Below are 21,484 nucleotides of genomic sequence, written 5' to 3'. Positions count from 1 at the left end.
TGCTATGACCCCTTGGTCCATTGACTGTATGAGCGATGTAGTGGTCAGAAGAAGAAACAGCACCTGAATGTTATCGCTCAGATCAGCAATGCTTGGACGATGGCCAGTAGATTTATTAAAAAAATAATAAGGATTTTAAAGGCAATCCTCTCCTTCTCACAATAGGCGTCAATTCCTTGTGGAGCACCCTTGAAAAATATTAGCTGAAGATCATTGAAGTTATCCGACCCTTCTTAATTGCTCTTCAAATAACAGGAAGTATTGTTTTCACATCAAATCCCTTAAATACAGAGGAATTTCTGCATGATAGACCAAGAGTGGCTTTAATTTTTAATTCACCCGAGTCATTGGCTCCCAAGAGTGAGGTGTAGCGATCCTTGTCAGATCTAAATCCAAGCACTCTCTTTTCTTCGATAGAGATGAAACTGCAGCTAGGAATGCGTTTCCAATAAAGTCCAGTTTCATGGAGCTAGGTGTTTAACCTCCAACCGCAATCACTGGTTTGAAGACAGCTGGAAATTGTTCGGCAGCAGCATGATCTGCAGCAGCAGCTTCAACAGTCAACTTGAGATTGTGGAACGCATGGCGACTCTTGAAGACATGCTGAAACCACCCATGACTGGCAGCAAAAGGCACTGGATCATCGGTATCTTTGGTGAGATCACCATGCAAACTCCTCGCCTTGTCTTGAATGACCATTCCAGACAAGGGCATGTCCTGTTGGTTCTGACGTCCCATCCATGTGGTCAGCATCTTCTCCACTTTCTCAATGTCACCAGGCCGAGATCTTGCAGTTCTGCTAAAACTGAGATTCATTGTTGTCTGAGCGCTCTTACGGATTTTATCATGTTTGTCACGAATGGTTGTTATTGTCGAATCATGAAGTCCCATCTCTCTTTGAATATCACTGCTGCGCTCACCTCGATCAAACTTACCTGAAACTTTTAATTTCACCTCCAATGAATGAGACATTGTTGACTTGTTCTTCACGTGATCATTATCTCCAATGTCACTTGCCTCATGCTTTGCAGCTATAGTTTCAGCCGCTGTGAGTGAACTACTCGCTCAGAATGACAGAGCGAAAACGACTTGCTCAAGATGGTGGAGCGTGGCAAAAGCAGCTGCTGTGTGTCTGAATTAGATCCAAGGTGTCGCAAAAATGCGTTATCAGAATATGCGTAATACGAGGGTCACCCATACTAGCAAATTGGGCATAATTCCTGTTATTTAGCCAAGTTGACCTCATCTACAGTGGTCTGCAAAAGTATTCACCCCTTATCAATAATGGCACATTTGGTTGAATAACGAATCATGTAAAAACAATTTTTCCAAATGAATTTTTTTTATTTATTCATAACTGAAGAGATCAAACTAAACACTTGTTATAGTTAAAGGAGGTTACGTGTCAAGAATACCTGTAAATTACATGTACAAATCAAAATTCACTGGTTGTAAAGGTGATCATCCCCTGAGGTCAGTACTTGGTGGAAGAACCTTTTGCAGCAATGACTGCGATGAGTCTTTCTGGGTAGATCTCTACCAGCTTTGCACAGTGAGATGGTGAAATGTTTGTCCATTCTTCACGTGAAAATTGCTCTAGTTCTGCCAATTTTGATGAGGATCGTCGATGGACTCCAATCTTCAAGTCTCGCCATAAATGTTCAATCGGGTTCAAATCAGGACTTTGACTCGGCAACTCAAGAACATATATTTTTTTTCTTATTCAGGCACTCCAGTGTGGCTTTAGCTTTGCGCTTCGGATCATTGTCCTGCTGAGATGTGAATCTCCGACCCAGGTTCAGATTCATGGCTGACTCAAGCAGGTTTTCATCAAGGATTCTCCTGTACTTTGCATTGTCCATTGTCCCTTCTATCCTGAAAAGCTCGACAGTCACTGCTGATATAAAGCAGCCCCATAACATGACGCTGCCACCACCATGCTTGGCAGTTTAAATGTTGACTGGGTAACGTGCAGTGTTAAGCTCGTGCCAGACGTAACGTTTTGAATTTCGACCAAAATGTTCAATTTTTGTCCCGTCTGACCAAAAAACTTTTCCCCACATGGTTATTGTTGATTGATGAACACAGACCCCCATCAGATATAGAGCCTTGCACATCTATCAAAGTCATTGTTTGATTTACAGTTGCATCCCAAACCAATTTCCTGCTTGCCCGGCTGCTGAGTTTGGATGAGCGACCTCATCTGGGTAGAGTTTGGGTGGTAGGATGCATCTTCCCCTTCTTAATGATGGATTTCACCGTACTCAAATGGATAATTAGTGAATGTGAAACCTTCTTATAACCCTCTCCTGAACGGTGCTCCTCCACCACTTTATGTCTGACTTCTTTGGAAAGCTCCTTGGTGTTCATTGTTGGCCTTGTTGGTTGACCAAGTGAGTTTCACCTTAAAACTCCGAAGATAAGTGCGGGAGCTTAATTTTTAAGTTAAACCACTCATTACATACAGGTGAAATCGATTACACTTATTTTGTAACTTTTCAAACAAATAATTTGCTTTTGAAGTGATTTTGGGTTAATTAGGCAAAGGGTTTGAAAATTTCTGGAACTGAGAATCATCTGATTTTCTCTGTTAATCAAACTTATTCTCATTTAATCTGATTTTTAAAAAAAATTTTTTTAATCTTTATCACTTTGGAGTAGTTTGTTAAGACTTTATATTAAGTTTGATTTGAAAGCATCATGAAATGAGCTCAGGTGGCATCAAAATGTGAAATATTTGGACGGGGGTGTGAATACTTTTGCAGGCCACGACACGGAGATTACCGACACATAAATTACCAGTGGTGTTCAATGATATTTAATAGTGATGGTGAACATGGTAAATGCTGTTTTCTGACATACTTCAAACTATATTCCCAATTCAGATGTTCATAATCCAGCACATAAATTGCCAAGGGTTACGGGGTCGAAAGAAGCATTATCTCAAAATGCCATCACCTCCATGATCTCATCATGCATTTTCTCATGGAGTAAAGGTAGGGCATCAATATGAAGGACGTTAGAGAAGGTACTACTGCTGGTTTGGGTACCTAGAAAAACATGGCCATCTCAGGCCCCTGCTGCTCCATTATAATGCCTCCGGCCAGGAACCATAATCACTGCTTTTCTCTTTCGATGTTGTTGTCGTTTCGTATGCAGTCTGTGGGCTACTGGTCGCATAATTTTTTCTGCAAGCACGGCCGTGCCACTGATGCGGTGCCCCTGTTACCAGTAATCTGGTGCTCATTTTGCCGACTTCGGAAGGATGGCAGGCTGAGCTTAATGGTTAAGGTGGTTAATCTTGAGTTCAAACCCCTGTCGTGTGATTGAATTAACACCTGGCGGGTTGACTGAGCCTGTCATCCATCCGAGGTCAGCGAAATGAGTACCAGCTTTCTGATAACAAGGGGCACTGTATCAGCGGCACAGCTGCAACCCCAGAAAATGATGGAGCCAAGCAGCCACAGGCTGCATACGAATCAATAGATAAAAAGTGGAATGAGTGCACTGGTCAGCTGTTGCACACCAAAGGCTCCCAACAGGTGATAGCGCCCATGTGTGGTGAGATTGTTTTCATTAATCACGATATCAATTTGCCATTGCCTTCCCAGTGGTAGTTGGAGCAGGAATTTTGTAATTTTCTCAGGATGCCGGCGATTGCTTGCCCATTCTTCATGAAAAAGACACCTCGGGATCTTAAACGTCCATCAACGAATGCTGACAGACGGGACACCAGTTGAACGTCCATCCGAGGGACGGCACACGTAATTCTTGCTTTTTCTTTTATTTTATCTCTTTTTTTTTATTTAAAAAAATCTATCTTTTCTGTAAAAATCTATCTTTTCTGTAAAAATCTATCTTTTTGTGTAAATTTTTTCTGTAAGGTTCACTTGGCTGCGCCTGGTTGGGTTTGAGGGTTGTGGAGTAGCGGCTGAAACCCAAATCCATATCCAGGTTCCACCTGATGACTCCATCTTCGCTCTTTACTTCTTCGCGTTCCTTCTGATGCCTGCAATGCATCATTTTGGTCTTCTGTTAGTTTGATTGATGAATCACCCTGCCTGCAAAACACCAGGATGGCGGTTTATAGCTGGGTTGGAATTCGAACCCAGGAGAGATGGTTCAGAGGCACGTTTGCATACCTTTTGGGTCTCGGCCATCCTGTCAACCCTGGCATAAAGTTTTAGGTGTTTTTTTTTTGAAGCGAAGCTTAAAATAATGCAGCAAATGATCCCCTACAAGGACCTTTGTGGAGGAGGAGTCCACTGAGCCCATCAAAGCATGTGTTCGTTTTTCCAACCTCTGGTTGTTTGTCCGTGTCCTATCCATTTTAAATGCTCAGAGTGACTCGAGAAAGCAGCACCGACCATAAATAAACTCTGAACAGACGCTTCGACCCATGATGCCAAGGAGTCTTTGACAAGAGCTTCCCTCAAATTGCTGTCATCACGGTATGTCAAAAAACCGAACCATTGCCCGATTGTGTAAAAGTTTCTGCCATTGACATTGTCGTTCATCATGAAAAGGTTGAAGATTACAATGAGTTCATGAATCAATGTTGGTGTTTGTTTTTTTGATAATTTTCTGTGTATTAAAGACAGATAAAGAACAAAAGTGCTTGACCAAAACGTTAGCATCTTTTTTGACGACCCTTATGAAGGTTGATCATGGTGAGCAGGTAAGAAGAAAAAGTTGTACGTGATACGTATCAGTAGAAGCAGGCGCAGGTGAATTATGCAAGGTGGGCTACGTAAGCTTTGCAAATGGAACAAGAAAAAGAGCAATCAGACATTGCGGCTCCTCGGGAGGACTCGTTTTGTATGGTGAATAAATGGAATGATGGACTAAATGAAAGGTCGTTGATTGCCGTTGAAAGGTCCAAATGGTCTAGTTGTAAATGTGTAAAGGTCAAAGTTCTGAAAAGTTGTAAAGGCGTGCTCAAATGGTCTGAAGGTCGAACGGTTTAACGGTCGAAACTAAAGAGTGTAATTTAAGGTCTAAAGGGTCTGAATTGTCTGAAGGCGTGGAAATGGTCTTGAAATGACTAAAAAGGGGTCAGCGTGGTGTTAAAGAGGTCAGCGTGGTGTTAAAAGGTCTGAAAGGTGTGAAGGTCGAAAGGCCTAAAGTTTTAAAAGAAATGAGTCTACGGGGTCTTGTGAGTTCTAAAGGGTGTGATTTGTTCTCAAGGGTTCTAAAGGGTCTAAGACAGTGGTCGGAAACCCAATTAACAAGAAGAGCTATTTCTTTTTTCTTCAAATCAGGTCAAAAACAATATCTTAAGAGCTGCAATGCATGTAACCCCTATTTACAAATTCTTCAATCACTCATGTTCTCCCCTCCACTCATTCATTCCTCTTTCTTCTCACCTGTCGAATCAACTTCCACATTCTCTTAGATCTTATTCTTCCCTCCAGGTCTTGAGGACAGCTGTTCACCACCATCTCAGATAATCCCCCATCCAAAAACATGATATTTTCTACCCCCATTCCCCCACCCTCAAGCGTTCAAGCATACCTCCTCACAAATTTCCAGTTTTTCCTGAGAGTTTGCTTTTGTATCCATCTTGTCCCTCCCATGCGTGCTCCATGACCTTTCTTCCCCACATCCCTTATTTGTCCAAGTCTGCCTCTACTTTGTCCTTCAACCTTGCTGTTGGTGTTTCCCCCTCTTTCTGCTGTATCCTCATCCATTCAGTGATCTCTCTCTTCCACGTGCCTTGACTTTATATCTACACCTATAAAAGGCAAAAAAAACCTCTTCTTTCTCTTCTTCTCTCACCACCTACCTGCCATTGGTGCATTGGGTGTGGCGTCATGGCGGTTGTGCAGGTTGTTGAGGTTGTGAGCCACTCTGTTTGTTGACTCTCCTATCCCTCTTCACGCCACTTTCTTCCATCTTTTCGGTTTGGTTTGTTGTATCCATGGCAACCATTGTAGAAGGGGGGGTGGAATTTGCAGGTATCGTGCTCTGCACCACATCTTTTTTTCTTGTTTGTCTGTCTGTCTGCACAGAACTTTAATGTTTTTCTCCACAACCACTCGTCGGATTGAGACGAAATTTTCAGCATTGGGGCGACTACTCATGTAGAATGGTTTAATCATAAGTATGACGTCATGGGTCACGTGATGTGGCAGCCACGTTGGAAAAACGGAAAAAAAGTTGGACCTCTGTATCTCTGAAACTGCATCCAAGGAAATAATTGAAACTTGGCACACAACAAGTACTCATGGGGAATGAGTGTGATTTTAAAATTTATTTATATTTTAATGATATTATAGGTGCCTTCATTATGACGTTGTAGTGTTCTACGTATGCAATTATATCTGATCAGCATGCAAAAATTTGAGGGTCATCTCGGGATAAAATGGTCCACAGAAAAAAAAAAGTTTGATGACATCATCGGTCACGTGATTCAGCAGCCATATTGTTTAAAAAAAAACTTTTAAAAATCTTCTTCTCTGAAGTGGCTGAACAGATCAAGGCAAACTTTACAGGTATGACCGGTTGTCCATGAGGAACAAAAGGTTCACACATATGGTGTAATCGGTGATATGGTTTGGCAGCCATGTTGGATTGAAGAAAATATTAAATAATGTTTTCTCTGGAACTGCTTAATGAATCGATGTGAAACTTCACGTTTATGATCCAGTCATGATGGGCAATACATGTTTTAAATTTCAACTTGATCAGATGCATGGTCTGGCAGCCAGAATAATTTAATTTTTTTTTGATGTGTTCTTTTTGATTATTTTATTTTATTTATTTATTTATTTTAAATAATGCTTGCTTGGCTGTGCCTGGTTGGGTTTGAGGGTAGAGGAGTAGCAGCTGAAATGCAAATCCTATCCAGGTTCCTCCTGATGACTCCATCTTTGCTTTTTGCTTGTTTGGGTTCCTTATGAGTACCCCTTGCCTGGTGTTGGCTTCATGGTTAGGGTGGTGGGCTTTGGATCCTCGGGTCCTGAGTTCAAATCCTGCTCAGTTGTTGAATTAATACCAGGTGGGGTTAACTCCACCTGTCATCCTTCTGTGGTCGACAACATTAGTGCCAGCATGCTACTATACTGTGTCGGAGTGGTGACCCGTCCAGGATTGTATCCAATAGCCAAGGAGACTGCTTGAGCAGCACCAACGCTCCGCACAGAGTATGGTCCCAATCTCCTTCTCCTCCTGATTGCTCCAATACAGGACGTACCATTTCTTTAGCTCACCTTTGTGAAATGGAGGCCACATTAATCAGGTCAACCAACCCTATTATTTGGAGGCAGGAATAATTTGGAGGCAGAAATAATTTGTCTGAACTTTATATCTACTTTGACTTTGATGGTTTGACTGTGTAACAAGTGTACCGCAGTCAACGTCGTCATCATGAAAACCACCAACCCTCCAGAACTCGCCCTCAGCTAATTTGCATTATGTTTCTGCCGGTACTTTGGTGATTCATCTCCACCAAATCATTATTCATGATGGTTCATTTTCGCCTACTCATTGTTCATGATGCTCTATGGCTCCACCAATCAGGTAAGCCCGTCCTTTCTTTCTCTCAACCAATAAACGTTGAGGACATTGCATTGCAACTTTGCAAACAAGAGTTTAGTGCGTCTTCTTCCTCTGATTGTGGTTTTATCCTGAGGAGTGTAAATCGAAAAGCTTTGATAATGTCTGTTTTATTGAAATGCATATTTAAATTTTGTTGTACTAATTGAGTGTTTGAATGTATTTTAATCCCATTCTAAATTAAATTGAATTATAATAACAAACGTCACGGTTCAGGTGTCCAATCAAAGCGGGACTTCTTGGTACCCGGTCATCACTGCCAGCAGTTATAAAGCGGCAGTTCTAGTTATGTCTCTAATTAGTTACGGAACACACCAGTACACAAACAACACACAAAACGACACAAACACCAAACAAACCAAGTCCTGGTGATGGTCTGCAATCTCTCATTGCTATTGCCTTTCTGTTTCATTATATTCTCCTTATCCCGATTTTTTTGTTAGAGAGAGAGAGAGAGAGAGAGAGAGAGAGAGAGAGAGAGAGAGAGAGCGAGAGAGAGAGAGAGGGAGAGAGATATATAAATATATATATATAGATATATATATATATATATATATATATATATATATATATATGAAGAGTTGGAAAGAGTGAGTTGAGTTGGAGAGAGGTTGAGTTGAGTTGGAGAGAGGTTGAGTTGAGTTGAAGAGAGGGTGAGTTGGAGAGAGTGAGTTGAGTTGGAGAGAGGGTGAGTTGGAGAGAGTGAGTTGAGTTGGAGAGAGTCGGCTGAGTTGGAGAGAGTGGGTTGAGTTGGAGAGGGTGAGTTGAGTTGGAGAGAGTGAGTTGAGTTGGAGAGGGTGAGTTGAGTTGGAGAGAGTGAGTTGAGTTGGAGAGAGTGAGTTGAGTTGAGGGTGAGTTGAGGAGAGAGTGAGTTGAGTTGAGGGTGAGTTGAGTTGAGGGTGAGTTGAGTTGGAGAAGGTGAGTTGAGTTGGAGAGAGGTTGAGTTGGAGAGAGAGTGAGTTGTGTTAAGAGAGAAAGAGAGAAAGAGAGAAAGAGAGAAAGAGAGAAAGAGAGAAAGAGAGAAAGAGAGAAAGAGAGAAAGAGAGAAAGAGAGAAAGAGAGAAAGAGAGAAAGAGAGAAAGAGAGAAAGAGAGAAAAGAGAAAGAGAGAAAGAGAGAGAGAGAGAGAGAGAGAGAGAGAGAGAGAGAGAGAGAGAGAGAGAGAGAGAGAGAGAGAGAGAGAGAGAGAGAGAGAGAGAGAGAGAGAGAGAGAGAGAGAGAGAGAGAGAGAGAGAGAGAGAGAGAGAGATGAGTTGAGTTGAGTTGGAGAGAGTGAGCCCATGCCCACAGGTCACAGTGAAGCAAAGGGGTGAGTTTTCCATTGGCACTCAAATGGGTCACCTTGTTTTCGTGTCCTTTATTCATCGGGATTTTGTTTGTTTTTGTGTTAGTTTTTTTCGTGCTGGTATATGTTGAGTCGCCCTTTTCGCTTTCATTCAAATCCCTGCATTTCACAGAAAGCCGTACCCCCTATCCCCTTTTCTCCCCAAATTCTACTTCGTCCGGGGAATTTTCTATTAGAGAAATGTCGGCACACTCCTGATATGTGGCTTTCGAGGCCCTTACACGGAAGCAAGGCATTGTGTGTGATCCTCCCGATGAGGTCAGTATCGAACATGTCGTTATTGCGATCGGTAATATCATCGGGATGGACAAGATTCGTGCAGCGTCACGAATGAATAAACGTGTCGTGGTTTTTGTCTCTGAAGAAAGCCTCCTACATGAGATTGTTGTGGCTTTGTTTGTCCACAGACAATGGACTCTTCATTCTGATTTCCCCATTAGACTCCCCAGATGTAAAAATAGTATTATCAAATGTACCGCCATTCATAAAGTCTGAGGCACTGTTAGCGGAGCTATCTCGGTACTGCATGGTACTGTCGTGCCCCAGATCAAAATGTTACCTCTGGGCTGCCGGAACGAACAGGTGAAGCACATCATGTCCTCCTGGCGACGGGCGTACATTGTACTTCTCACATCCAACATCGAAAAAGTATTAAATGTAGGATTACATTTTCATATGAATATTCATGATTACCAAGTCTATGGAACAACGGAAACGTTAAAATGCTTTACTTGTGGAAACTTCGGTCATTTATTAAAAACATTTCTGTCCTCAATCGGCACCCTCTCGAGCAGAGCAGATGGCCTCTCCGGCCAATACCGCTTCGCTTCCAACTCCAAACACTGTCATAGAAACGACCCTGGTCACTGCCTGCCTCGGACGATACAGTATCAAACTCAAAACCCTCTGATAACACGAACATCTGGGATGGTTTTATGCTCGTATCCTCAATGGTTTCTGGAGGAAAACACCTCAAAATTCATTGACACCTCGTAAAGAGTCAGGAACATCTGGAATGTTTCGATCGGACCAGACTACGATGAGCAACTGGAAGGAATCCCTCAAACAAGAGAATGCAGACTCTCTGCCTATACCCAAGATCTGCCCCCAAAACGCGATGGAGGAAAATTGTACTCCACCTCAAGAAAACATTAAACGTCAAACTGTTCCGTCTCCCTATCGTGTGAACGAGGATGAACTGCATCGAGACTCCGCTGCACAAAATAAAAGGGGGAAAAAAACCGATCATACCTTCAATGCGTCCTCCACCCCCATCCTTTACAACGTCCTAATTTGCCAAATGATGACATTCCGATCCCAACAGTCTCTCTGCCAGCTGTTTTACATAACGCGTTTGAGCACACTGATGAAAGTGAGAAAGAACCTCAAATTATCAAACCTGTCACAGATTCCCCCATCCCCCCCCCCCACATTACCTGAGGTTCCTCTAATTCCTCTACCCCCTCCTGCTCTTATTAATATGGAGCAGACTGACACCTGCACACCACAAGTTACTCCAGAGCCCTCAAGAACCAGGTAATTGAAAGTTTCCCAGATAGTGCTTCCAATATGTCTGAAGGGGAATCGTATAAAATTGAGGATTTTCCCACAACAGACGAATCGACACTTCACCAACCCAAAATTTGAAATTTCTTAACTACACTTTAAGAAAGAGACACATCGATATCAAAGATCAATTTTTGACCTGCACGGATTTATCGACACGGCGAGGAATATCGTCCACCGGCTTCGCGACCACCGCTTCACTGAACCTCAGTGAACTCAGATGAACTCAAACGATGATCTTTGGGAGCCTCAATATCAATGGCGGAGCGAGCTAGCTGTGCAAACTTCAAGTAGGTAACCTCACACTACAAAGAAAATTGGATGTACTTTTCTTACAAGAGACCCACCCGACATCAGCATCCCATGCAGAATAACCGCTTGATTAGAACGAGCAGCCTTTTTTTCACGATTCCAATTCCCGAACTGTGGAGGTTGCTTTTCTGTTGAACCCCCATTTCTGTCCATCAGAACTTTCCTTCCAAAATATAATCCCAGGACACTTAGCATCTCCCAAATTTACCACTTTAACATTAATTTTACGTTAATAAATGTTTATGCTCCTGAAAACAGTATGGACCGACAACGCTTCTATGCTAGGTTAGGGCCTCAAATGAGGAAAATGTATTTCCACACGTCCATCATTATGGTGGACGATTAGCTGTTCTCTCCCAAGAAAGGCGATCCTTTGCTCATTTCCCAGTGGAGGCCAGTATCGTTACTGTGGGTGCGTAACCCCATTCCGGGCCGGCTAAACTACGAGCAAATACAATAAGAAATTTTAGGTTCCATGATCTCTGGCGTCACCAAAACCCCATGATGCATCAATTTACCTGGTATAAGTTTGCAAATAACCAGGTTATCCTAGCTAGGCTCAACCGAATCCAAGTAAATTCACTCTTTATCAATCCCTCTCCTACCACAGGCATTTCCCCTTCCGAGTTTTCAGACCACCACTTGATTACTGTGAGTTACCAACGACAGTTGTCATTGAATCGTCATCCATTCTGGAAACTAAATGTCACCATTTTATAAAACGTCTCTTTTCGGGCTGGCCATGTTTACAGTTGTGTGGTCTGTTTTTATTAAATCAAAATCATCAGTTTACAGATCCGTGTTTATGGTGGGATAATACAAAGGCACAATATTTTGGGATTTTTGCTAAAAAAAAAATTGTTTCCTAACAACACAAGAGGAACATAGAACAAAGGCCATTTTGGAAAAGGAAATTCTACAGATTCAAACAAGTCTAAAAATGTCACCCTTCCCCCCAACAAAAACAGACTGAAGGAAAAGAAGGAATTGCTTAACGCAACACATGAGAACCAAACCCAGGGAGCATTAACGAGATTGCGTTTTCAGCATCTCAAACTTTTGGACACACCAACCCTTCACCCTCAAATTACTGCCCCAAAGCGCCCTGACAACTCTGTCATCACTCACCCTAAAGGAATCAAGAGGGAAGCTAAATTTATTTTCTCTAACCTTTTATAAAACAACCGAGGTTGATTTTAATGGTGTCTTCCATTTGTTTGATAGTATTGTTGCGGTTCTCGGAACCGCATGCATACAACATAAGTGTCCCGAGACAGTTATGCCATTAATATATGTGTAGATAGACCCCTTCCTTTTGTTTAGTGGGAAAACAAGGGAGTGCGTTGCGATGGTCTAATAGTTAGGTTTATTAAATCAGTTTCCCCTCCATTCCATTCCCACTTTTTCTTTTCCTTTCTTTATTGGGATAAATCAGTCACGGGCGCTTTCGCAGTAAGGTGGGCTAAACTGCCGCGCCACCATAAAGGATCCGCTGTATCCGCTGTATCCGGAGTCTCATTTTCTGGGCGAACACGAAGCCCAACAGGTGCGGCGAGTCACTCACGTGGGCAGGGTGCACCAATGTCTACCCGAAACCCGGCCCAAGCTGGCGGACCATGTGAGGGGTCAGAGCCAGTCGGAACGCCTGACGCGGGCGAGGATGTTGGATTCGGCATGGCCCCTCCCCTGAGCTCCGGGCTCTATAAAAGACGGGGATGCTCCTCCATCTAGAAGTGTTGTGTTCGGTGTGGGAGTTTTCACGCGGAGTGTTCCTGCTTCTCGACTCCGCCCATGTCTCGCCTCGACGGCCCGCCTACTGTTCCTCGTCTCCACCCGCACGACATCGACCTCACCTCCTGCTCCAAGCCTCCTACTCCTAGCCTCCATTCTCGCCCTCTGGACTCCGCCCTTCTCTACTCAAGCTCCTCCTTCGGAACAAGATTTCCACACATGCGGCTGTGGCCAGAACAATGCGACTATTGTCAGGTACCGCACCACGGAGCACCCCCCCACCCCCCGAAACGCCCAGGTACCGAAAGCTATAACCTCAACTCCCCTCCCTCCCTGGCTGCAAAAGTCCCTTTTCATTGGGGTTTCTTTTTCTGTGTGTGTCTGAGTGTGCTGGTCCCTGTCTGTTAAGTAAGCCAGTAGAAGAACATTATTGTTGTTACTCATTAATCTCGCGTCAAGTCTGTACTGTGTCTGCTTTAGTAAGTTGCTTTATATTATTGCCGCACCCCACACCTCTCTCCTCTATCCCTGCATTACATACCCAATAAATCTTTGTCGTACCACATACTTTTCCTCACTTGCTTATTAATAAATCATTGTTGTTAGGAATGTACCCAGCTCGCGTTTGTCTTTTCTCCGATTGGTCCAGCATGGTTCGAATCTAAGTTTAGCTGGATTTTTATTCCCAACGATCCATTCCATCTTGCTGGTACGTCCTTGGCAGTGTCGCTTGGCTGCATCCGATCCGGAAAGGTGATCCGATCCGGTAGAGTGATCCGGTTCGGACAAGGCGTACAGAGGGTGTGGTTCCCCGGTAATTAAACCACGTGGTTAATTAGATAACCTGATTCCATAGGCGGGAGGACCCGAGGTCACGCGGTTGAGTTATTGGCGTCCACGGTCGGTTAAGCGACCCACCGCGTCACGGAATTATCTGTGAGCGATGGCCTATAATTCCGCAGAGTCTTGTGGGAATCGACCTAGCTTCCCCCACCTAGTGGTCTTCTCACACGACCCCGCCGGTCCGCAACAGTATTTCCATCTTAACCCCAGAGCAAAGGTAGAGCCTGGAGAAACCACTCACACTTGAGGAACTCTCCATCGTGTTGAAAAGTCTTGGCAAAGGAAAATCACCTGGCCTTGAGGGATTGCCAACAGAATTTAAAAAAAATCTTTCTGGGACCTAATTGGCCCCGAACTGCTCTCAGTCTTCCAGGAGAGCCACAAAAAGGATGAACTCCCCTTGAGCTGCAGGAGGGCAGTACTGACCTTGCTTCCCAAAAAAGGCGATCCTTTGCTCATTTCCCAGTGGAGGCCAGTATCGTTACTGTGCACGGACTATAAGATCTTTTCCAAAGCTATTGCTTCATGCTTTTCCTCCTTCCTAAAAGACATTATAAACATGGATCAAACCTATTGTGTTCGTGGTCGTAGTATCCATGACAATATTTCTGTTATTCATGATTTGAATGATGCTTGTAACATTTATCATGAAAGTGTTGGCCTTGTTTTCCTCAATCAGGAGAAGGCTTTTGATTGTTTCTCAGGAATACTTGTCCGAAGTCTTAAAACAATTTGGTTTGGAACTTTGATTTAATTATCTACCCCACCGAAGGTGAAGGAGGTTATGTTTTCACCCCTTTCTGTCTGTCTGTTTGTTTGTCTGTGTGCAGGATATCTCAAAAAGTTGTGGACGGATCCGGATAAAATTTTGTGGACAGGGTGGGTGTGTGACAATGATGAAGTGATTAGATTTTGGTGAAGATCCGGATCCGCATCCGGATCCGACTTCTGGAATTTTTAGAGTGATTCTTCACCACTGAGAGATGGGGCCAAAAACAATATAGTACTGTCCACCATGATATTTAAAAAATGTATTGGGACAGATATGTTCTCGTGGAACAGGCATTACAGGACGGAGAGATGTGCTCTACCGAGTGCCCTTCTCGTTTTATCATGCATACATTTATATTATTCTAATATCTCTGCTCTACTCAATATTAACAATGAACTTGTGCCCCCTTGTTGGACTGAAAGAGGTGTTAGGCAGGGCTGTCCACTTTCAGGAGCCTTACACCATATCCCTTGAATCCCTCAAACACTCTTTGTAAGTCTTTGCCTGGTTCCACTGTTAGAGGTTTTAACCATACGATACAGACCATTGCTTATGCTGATGATATGTTGTTTTGTATCAAAAACTCTGATGACATTGCCAGGATGATGCATGGTTAGAGCTCTTTAGCCTCATCAGCAAAAATCTCATTAGCAAACATGAACTGGATAAAAACAGAAACACTGCGGCTCGAATCCCTTACCTACCCCCCACTTCCCTCACTCTCCCCCACTTCCCCCTTCTCCCCATCTCTCCCAGCAAATATCACCTTGCGTGAATTCTCGATGTAAATGTGTTCCGAGCGAGTAGCACCACCTAATGGTGGTGGCAGAGGGGTATTACAATTTCCATATGGTACACAGTGATACATATTCATGTTTTTCTTCCTGTGCAATTACAAATAAATTTATATATTGTATAAAAACAAAAAACACGGTCTGTCCGTCCGTGAAGCCATCTGACTAATTATGTACTGTTTGAACATCAATTTCACCATAACTAAACACATGTACGTGCATTAATGTCGTGTGATTGGAATGTACTTTTGACCCTTTAGACTGCTGAGACCCCTTCGACTGTTAAAGACTTCTAAAGACCCAGATGACCAAAAAATACCAGGTCAGGTCAGGTATGTGAGCATGCACCAGAGCAGTGCATCGCTGTGTCCACTCTCTGCCGGTAATCCAGCAGCCTCGGTCTGGCCATCCCCCAGGCAGATGCCTGGTCCATCCATATCTCCTTGAGATGCCAATCAACCTGCTGCAACGAGGCATGTGGTCAGCCCGTTAGCCTCCTCTATTCATGGGGCCCCCTTGCTGAGAGAATCTGGGGAGCAGGATCAGCATCAGGAAAACGAGCCACATGTCCAAACAGCCGCAGCTGATTCTCATGGACTACACAGTTTACAAAACTCATCAGAGTCTCTCTCAGTAACCGCTTGTTAGACACAAAGTCTGACCAGCGATACCCAAGGATTCTACGAAGAGACCTGGTACCAAAGGAATTAAGTGTCCATCTCAGATCCCTGGTCAGAGTCCACACCTCACATCTGTAGAGCAAGACTGGAAGCACCAAGGACCTGAAGACTCGGACTTTCATCTTCCCACAGTAACTGACAATGCCACACCCCATGGCCCAGTGAATCCATGACTCTCCAGGCCTGAGCCTGATGTCTGGTGACCTCTGGCTTCTCACCAGCAAAGACATGACTATCACTCCCAAGGAAAGTGAATCTCTCCAGGACCTCAACATCCTCACCACAAACAGACACAGACAGGACAGCAGCATCAAAGATGTCATTGAAAGCCTGGATCTTAGTTTTGACAAAGGAAACCCATAATCGCAGCAGCTCTGACTCCTCATTCAGCACCTTGAAGGCTCCCAAAGGATATCCAGAGTCTTCGCAAAGATGACTGCATCATCTGAAAAATCAAGGTCAGCGATCTTGATGCTCTCAAACGATATACCGGAGCTTGATCTCTCCAACATCCTCTCCAGTATCCAGTCCATACAAGCGCTGAAAAGTGTCGGGGCCAGTACACACCCCTGATGAACTCTAGTAACAACTGGAAGTAAGAGATGGAACCACCACACCTCACAGCACTCAGTACCAGAGTGTAGTTCAGACATCATATTGATCAGTTTTGATGGCACCTCAAGAAGACCGAGAATCCGCCAGAGGCCATCCTGATTCACTGAATTGAAAGCTTTGCAGAGATTAACATCGGCTGCAAGCAGGCCCTGCCAAAACTCTTGTATGCTTTTGTTGAGGACCCGAAGAGCAAGGATATGGTCAATCGTTGACCTCTGATGTAAAGCCTGACTGTTCTGGGCACTGGTGCTCAAGCAGATGGTGGCAAACCCGATCGAGAATTGTGAGCAAAGACCCCTCGGTCATTGTTACAGTACTTCCTAGTGATAACCCTTCCCTTTCCAGTGAGGGACAACAAGGCCCTTCTTCCAGTCAGTTGGGATTATGTCTGTGTTCTAAACAGAGCACAAAACTGCATGCAACAACATGAGTACAGCATTTACACCAGCCTTGAGAAGTTCACCATGGAAGTCACAGATCCCAGGAGCTTTATTCCATTTCAACCGATTCACCACAGCTCGTATTTCCACAAACGAAGGTGGTTCACAGTATATTGGATGGTCAGCAATAGGAATGGTAACACCCATGGGCGTCGATTGCTTTTGAAAAGTGGGGCGGTGGGGGGCGGGGGACATTGCATGTCCAGATCACGAAGCCCACTTCGTGCTGGCGTGGACACAGCAAGTCTACCCTTGCAAATTCTTGATTTTATACACTCGTTGACATGCTGCCTTCTGATCACACAAATCCCTTAAATTAATCTGACCATCTATCGACCATCTTTTAATCAAATGTAAGCAGACGGAGTTCACAAATTGATCCACGAATTCCAAAACGTTGTCGGGCTAAATATTGCAGTGAGGTGTTAATCTTCAGAAGTGCTGACCGTGCAGATCTTTGCTCTTCTTGCAGTTTGCTGCTCAGCTGCACATGGACACCAGGTTGACTTCTGTGACATTTCAGATTTTCAGAGGCAAGCCTTTGTGTGTTTGATCGTTCGTGTTGTCTGAATATTTCTGAAGCCTTTTTCCAGTTCCGAAAGCCCTTTGAGACAAATGCGTCTTCTGCACAGCGGGCAAGTTCGGTAAGTTTTTCACGAGGAGCGTCCGTACAGGTGTGACAGAGTACACCGCCGATGCTCTGATCAAAATGAAGCCACGGAAAATCTTTGAACCACTGTTGTTGAAACTTCAACTTTCGGTTTGGCAGTATTTGGACTGGGATAAAACTGACACCATGAGGTTGAAAAGGCTGATCTGGGAAATTAAGCCGAGTACTCGCACATGCACCCTTTTCTGCTATCTTCTCCTTTGAATCGTCCACCTCTTTCTGGGAACTTGATTGCTCCAGGAGAGTGGTCAGGGATGTGCTACTTGATGCTGTCGCGAAAAACTTTTTGATATCCATATCCTCTATGAAACGAGAAGGGAATTACATTTCAGTTGAATAAATTTTGACATGTGAATTATAAGGGTTATTTTTGCGTAACAGGGCATTTTTAAAGTCAACATACTTTTGGCTAGGTCACTATACCTCCAGGCACAATGTTGACATGTGATAAGCTTTGTGTAGCATATGTATTACTAAAAGAGTGCCGATACGAGTTCAGTTAATAGTTTAGCATCTGAGCTCCCAACTTAGCATTCCATTACTCGCTTAGTTCCCAGCTACGCGCTTATTACTTTAATTACTTTTGGTTAGCGTGAGATACCCTGGTAGTTTATTACCTGGGATTATTAATATTCATCGTTTTATTTAATCTACATTTAATTAACCAATGAGCTAAAGTTTAGTGAGATGATTATGATATTATTGGTTCATATTTAGCGTCTTCGTTAAAGATTGTTCTTGATTTGCATGCCATCAAAAGGGTTCACCAAAGGAATGAGATAATCAGTTGTAATGTGAACATTTATGTAATTATTTACCTCTCACAAACCACGAGACCAGGAGACGAGGGATTACGATCTATTGCCGTCCGGACGTGCACTCTCTTCTTTCCAATTATTGTACATAGTTTGTTGATTTGTAAATACGTTCATCATTTTCACAAGTGCGTGACCGTACGTGCAAACAAAAAACCACAACAACTTTGAAACCGCGTGCCTTTGTTTAAGTATAGTGCATGTCCGTACGTTTTGTTTAAGTATAGTGCGTGCCCGTACATTTTGTTTAAGTATAGTGCGTGCCCGTACGTTTTGTTTAAGTATAGTGCGTGCCCGTACGTTTTGTTTAAGCATAGTGCGTGCCCGTATGATTTGTTTAAGTATAGTGCGTGCCCGTACGTTTTGTTTAAGTATAGTGCGTGCCCGTACATTTTGTTTAAGTATAGTGCATGCCCATACGTTTTGTTTAAGTATAGTGCATGCCCGTACGTTTTGTTTAAGTATAGTGCGTGCCCGTACGATTTGTTTAAGTATAGTGCGTGCCCGTACGTTTTGTTTAAGTATAGTGCGTGCCCGTACATTTTGTTTAAGTATAGTGCGTACCCGTACGTTTTGTTTAAGTATTGTTACGTCTGAGGGGGGGTATGCATTCAAAGGGTAATTAGGATGTTTAATTAGGTATGCCATGCTGTTTGAGTTTACCAGGATCTCGATGTAATAAGTAGCAATTCAGTGGTGATAAGTTGTCTAGTAAATGTCCATTTCTTCAAGGGAAAATGATAATTGTCACGTAATTGGATAGGGAGACGGGTTAGGGTAAGTGTGTCTGCGTAAACCCTTTTAGTATTCCCTGGAGGCTTGCCGTGACGTAACAGGACAGTGCTGCGGATGGCTCCGCCCCGTGATCACGATTGGCGGAAGGCGACGGCGGAGGGCCAATAAAACGGCTCGATTGGAAGTGACGAGGACTCGAGGATAAAAAGGTTCTGTTCGGAGGAAAAAGGGTGGGAGGAGAAGATCAGCAAAAGAAAAATCGTTTTGGTGGAGGCTGTTGTGCTGGGAGCGTGCTGTTTTATTGCGCTGATTCGATCCTGGATTCATCGTGTCTCGTGGCCTTGCTGTGCCTCGTGCCTCACCTCGGTTGGCTCTGGGGTTCTGCTGGCTCGGAGTACGGGGTCGAACGGCGGGCGGACCTGCCTCCCTCTCCTGCTCGCAACTTGGCGCCAGAACTGGCTCCCTGGCGGCTGTGAGCGGACTTGCACCGACACCAGGAGGTCGACAGCACCACGGTGTCTCCTGCCCCTGACGAGCGCAACGCCAGCTCGTCCGACGCCAATCCAGGGACTGTTGAGTCTACACCACGGGCCAGCCTGACCACCAGGACCAGCTACGTTTTGTGTGTGTGTGTGTGTGTGTGTGTGTGTGTGTGTGTGTGTGTGTGTGTGTGTGTACCTGGCGCCTTAGAGGGTTTGAGATTTGTATATCCATTGGAATTGTTTGTGTTTTCCCCACGCCCGAACCCACACCACCATCCCGTCGAATCGCCCCGGATCCCTCCTCTTGCCAAGTCTAATTATTATTTCTCTTAGAGAAATAAACATTATTAACTCGGTGAAAAGCGACTCGTGCCACCTTCCTCGTCCCGATTGCGGCAGAGCGATTAAAACCGCCATCTTTGGGTTATATAAAAAATAAACCGCCTCCATCGTTTCGGCTCATTCTACATTGGCGGGACTGTTCAAGTCCCGTGGACGTCAAAGTATAGTGCATGCCCGTACGTTTTGTTTAAGTATAGTGCGTGCCCGTATTTTTTGTTCAAGTATAGTGCGTGCCAGTACGTTTTGTTTAGGTATAGTGCGTGCCCGTATGTTTTGTTCAAGTATAGTGCGTGCCTGTACCTTTTGTTTCAGTATAGTGCGTGCCCGTACGTTTTGTTGAAGTATAGTGCGTGCCCGTACGTTTTGTTAAAGTATAGTGCATGTCTGTACGTTTTGTTTAAGTATAGTGCATGCCCGTATGTTTTGTTCAAGTATAGTGCGTGCCCGTACATTTTGTTTAAGTATAGTGCGTGTCTGTACGTTTTGTTTAAATATAGTGCGTGCCCGTATGTTTTGTTCAAGTATAGTGCGTGCCTGTACGTTTTGTTAAAGTATAGTGCGTGTCTGTACGTTTTGTTTAAGTATAGTGCATGCCCGTATGTTTTGTTCAAGTATAGTGCGTGCCCGTACATTTTGTTCAAGTATAGTGCGTGTCTGTACGTTTTGTTTAAGTACAGTGCGTGTCTGTACGTTTTGTTTAAATATAGTGCGTGCCCGTACGTTTTGTTTAAGTATAGTGCGTGCCTGTACGTTTTGTTTAAGTATAGTGCGATATAAGTTAGAAAGGTGAAATAAACCATTTTGGTCGCGAAAGGGGCCAGAACCGTTGCGAGGTCGACATGGTGAAGAAGAAGCGACAATCCTCTATTTCATTTTCGACGCTGCATTTAAAATCTCTAATTTAATTATTCTAAATCACACAGTTTAATGAGACACCTTAGTCTGTCGATCTCTCCTTCGTCTTTGTCCTCGTGTAAATGGGAAATTATTCGGATGATGGCGGAAGAGAAATTCCTTCCGGAACGTTATTTTTTCCTCGTAAAAATTGCAAGCAATTCTAAGCTACGAAGCCTAAGCCTTTTTGAATCGGATTTTCGAGGTAATCTCATTAATACCCGATAGATACTGTATAATCCGAGAACAGAATTCAAAAATAATTTTCCGTTCGTTTGTCCGAACCGCTTAGGTGAATTTTGCATATTTTTCAACAGCAACCTTTTAAAATCTATAATTTAATCCTCATAAGTCCAACGACCGAATGATACCTCTCGTTTTGTAGGTCAATACCTCCCCTAAGTCCAAGTACCAATGAAAAACTATTTACATTAACCGCCGCAAAAGCGAGTGAATCAGCGCATTTTATCTTATGTTTCCCAAGTATTCAAAGCTAACTTCGTCACCAAAATACCCACTTTCCTTCGATTTTCACCCGGTTTTCAACGTTGCGATTTAGGCCACTGTTATCGACTGCGAAATATGAAAACATAATAACAAAATATCTTTCCGTTCGTTCGTGCGAGCCGGTAGAGTGAAATCGCGTCGTCCTGCACAAGCTCCACCATCTCAATCAGCGTACCAGGCCGCAAAATCTTTTATTGGCTTATAACTCGACGGTGCAAAGTCACAAAAATTAAACACACACATCATTGTGCAGGTAATAATATCAGGCATCCGGCGATATAAGTTAGAAAGGTGAAATCAACTATTTTGGTCGCTAAAGGGGCCCCGAGTCGTTGCGGCCTACCACTATCGGAGGCGTGGCTCTCCGGGCCATGAAGCCGCGATT

At 43.8% G+C, this 21,484-nt stretch overlaps 1 protein-coding gene across 1 annotated transcript in view; it reads left to right on the top strand.

Annotated features, from left to right (window-relative positions):
• Positions 1-4,294: 4,294 nt before the first annotated feature.
• Positions 4,295-21,484, top strand: part of LOC147016076 (cytidine deaminase-like) — a 32,957-nt gene continuing 15,767 nt past the window's right edge. The window contains exon 1 of the mRNA XM_085848763.1: positions 4,295-4,451. The gene's annotated coding sequence lies outside the window, so the exon portion shown is untranslated. The remainder of the gene's footprint in view (positions 4,452-21,484) is intronic.

The sequence above is a fragment of the Eptatretus burgeri genome, chromosome 12, assembly GCF_056783735.1.
Source record: "Eptatretus burgeri isolate ZD-2024b chromosome 12, Ebu_testis_v1, whole genome shotgun sequence".
NCBI lineage: Eukaryota > Metazoa > Chordata > Myxini > Myxiniformes > Myxinidae > Eptatretus > Eptatretus burgeri.
The sequence above is the reverse complement of the archived record's forward strand: the minus strand, read 5'-3'. Positions and strand labels throughout refer to the sequence as shown.